We start from the raw sequence: 3,277 nt of genomic DNA, 5'->3' as shown, positions 1-3,277 counted from the left end.
TGCATGGAAAAGAAGTCAGACATGCAGTCTGTGTTGTCTGTGTTGAAGAAATCCAGCAGGTCACCCGAGAGTAGATCAAGGTCATTCTGAAACAATAAATTCAAAGTTTATTACAAAGGATTTCCGGCTGGTCATCACAGACAATGACATGAAAGACATGTGAGAGAGCAAATCATACACAAACAGGCAAAATTTAGTATAACTGCTAATAACTAAAGAAAATACTATTACTAATAACTAGAGGAAAGCCTCAATGAAGTATTTTTTTTTATTTGCTCAATACAATGACCATCTGGTGGTTTATCACACAAGAGAGCAAGAGAAAAAAAACACCAAAAAAATGCAAAAAAAAAAAAAAAAAAAAAAAAAAAGCAACAGCACATTTTCAGACTGCACTGTGTGTATTGCACTGCAAGCTTAGTTGTGCGGTGTTAAGCAATTTACTCTATGTCAAATACTAACACGTTGTCAGAAGTTTTCAGTATCATCTCAAGACTTTCATCTGCAAGTGTTGTTTTTTTGTTTTGTTTTTTTGTACCCGGACTTTCATCTGCAAGTGTAATGAACACTGCATTTTTAATCAAAAGCTACAACTGGTAACCAGATATCATATCCAAAAGTAAAAGTGAAACACTGTAAGAATTAGTTGTGGTCATTTGTTTATTCTCAAATAAATCTTATTCATATGTGTAACTAAAACTAAACACATATATAATTTTCGTAATTTCTGAATACTGTTGAGAATCTTTTGTCAATGGCTGCTCTTTATGGAAGTGTTTGTTTTCAACAGTTTTACTATAATCAAACAAATGAATTGTTGCTGCTATATTCTGATGGGAAAATGCTATCCTATATGGTGAACAATCTTCAGTCACATCAAATGCTATCCTATATGGTGAACAATCTTCAGTCACATCAAAGTCCACAAGGAATTTTTAGCAAACTGTATATAAAGAAAAATTACTAACGTCCATTTCATCCCATAAAGAGAGTGCTGCATTTTCAAAATCAATTCCTGCGTCAAGCATTGAAAAAGAAATCTTGCTGTCAGCAAGACTTGCCATGACTGTATATATGTATTATCTCTTGTTCAGTAGTCTGGTGTTGGTATCTCACTGGATCAGGTTTCTGTATAACAAAATTCTATCATTTACTTTTTCTTTATTCGATTAACTTGGTGAGAAGGCCCACACTGTATATCACAAACTAAATTGTCAATTACAGTTACATAATTATTATGCCCTGTCCATCATGCCTACACACAAGTGACTTCGCATCAACTATCAGTAGTACTCTGAGGCAAAATGACTTTGGGTTAGGTTTTTGTGTCACATGTGACATTTCGTCATCTTTCACAAGTTTCTGTTTCACCACCCACTCCCCTCTGGTGTGATAAGACTGTTCTAGAACTGACACGTTGGCAACATCGACGCGTCAATTCTGAAACGTGGCTACCCTATCATCATTACCTCAGCTGTGCGCTTATAAAATGTACATTACTCGTCATTACAACGCTACATTGTTGGAAGCAAACACACGTTGAAGCAGTACGGTTTGGGACACATTTTTTTCACAAAGCTGAAGCGGTCGACATGTGAAGAAATTGACTTACAAAGCTCAAGGTCTCCACCCTGCTCTTCCCCTCGATGTCTAGTTCTTTGCTGAGAACACCATTATCTTCATCAAACAGTATGTCTAACACTTGGGACGATGGCGTTGATTCCAACGCCATTGTGGCGGGCTGTGTGTTGTCAACTGAGTGTTGGCTGGTCAGTGTCAAGTTCGGGGTGTTGTCCAATGCCACCTCACAGTCGAACACGTCACCACGGCGTCAAGTACTAAAAAAAGCACTTCCGTATTTTCTTCCTTGTTGGCTGGTTTCTAGAGGTTTCAGATAGCAAGGCACATAAAATAGCACATTGACTGAAGGGATAGGAATGGATTTTCACCATTGAAACCGTACAAAACTCTCGACAGACACTTTTCGGGCTGTAGGATATGTGGCAACAAGGGATTTCCTTTGTCGACTCATTTTCTATATTTAGAGCAGTTCTCGACCATTTCTTGACGTGGAGGTATGGTGAGAGCTATAAAATTATTAGTTTTGTATCTATTGAATGACAGGATGTTGCTATTCATTATGTATTTTGTTTTCAAAGATATTTAGAGCTATTTGTTATACGAAACATAAAAAGACAACAACACACACTCAGATACGAAACCAAATTAATACAAGGGTTACTTCCCCTTAGCTTTTCATTACCGTGAGGCTGACAAGATGCAACACCATTACAAACATATAGAAGACAGAAAATATAACTGACGTGGAATATAGGAGTTTTTGAGAGTCTACATAACTCAAGCTTTGGGAGCTATTTACTTATTGGTCAGTAAATCGATTTACATGCACACAAACGAAATTCACATCCAGCGGAATGTAGGGATCATCAGAAAATGTGTGGTCTTTCTTCCTTTTTGGATGCATAGGTCAGGTGGAAGGTAAACCATGGGAGGGAGAGTAGGACAAGGGGGTGAGTAGGACAGGCAGGATATAGGGGTGGAGGAGAGTAGGACAGGGGGATATAGGGGGTAGGGGAGTAGAACAGATGGGGACACAGTGGTGAGTAGGACAGGAGGGACCCAGGGGAAGGGAGAGTAGGACAGGGAGACATGGGAAATTATGATAGAGGGAGTAGGACAGTGGGGAGAGAAGGATGGAGGAGATTGGAAGGTGGGAAAGTGATGGGGGAGGGAGAGTAGTACAGAGGGAGAGTAGAAGGTGGGGTGGGAAGAGGAAAGGCGGTAGGAGGGGAGGACCATGCAGGAGATGAGGAAAGGGGTTGGAAAATGGGGGGGGGGGGGAGGAGAGAAAGACAGGGGGGGGGGTATGAGGGTGTGGTGGGGGAGTAGGGCGGGGGGGGGGGGGAGGGAGAGTAGGACAGGGCGAGATGGGGGACAGGGGGAGATGGTAGGGACAGGGAGATGGGAGGATTCAGTTTCAGTTCATTCTGGCAAAAAGGACACAGAGAGAGAGAGGGGGGGGGGGGGGGGAGTGAGAGAGAGAGAGAAAGAAAGAAACAGAGAGAGAGAGAGATGGTTAAACAGGCAGACAGATGTTGATGCTGGCATAGAGTTTCCAATGAATAGTGCAACTGTATATAATGTGCTGACTGTCTCTCTCTCTCTCTCACTCTCTCTCTTTCTCTCACTCTCTCTCTCTCCTTTCCCCGCCTCTCTCTCCGTCTCTCTCTCTCTCTCTCTCTCTCTCTCTCTCTCT

This window comes from Babylonia areolata, chromosome 22 (assembly GCF_041734735.1).
Source record: "Babylonia areolata isolate BAREFJ2019XMU chromosome 22, ASM4173473v1, whole genome shotgun sequence".
In the NCBI taxonomy this organism is placed as follows: domain Eukaryota; kingdom Metazoa; phylum Mollusca; class Gastropoda; order Neogastropoda; family Buccinidae; genus Babylonia; species Babylonia areolata.
Note: the sequence above shows the minus strand (reverse complement) of the source record.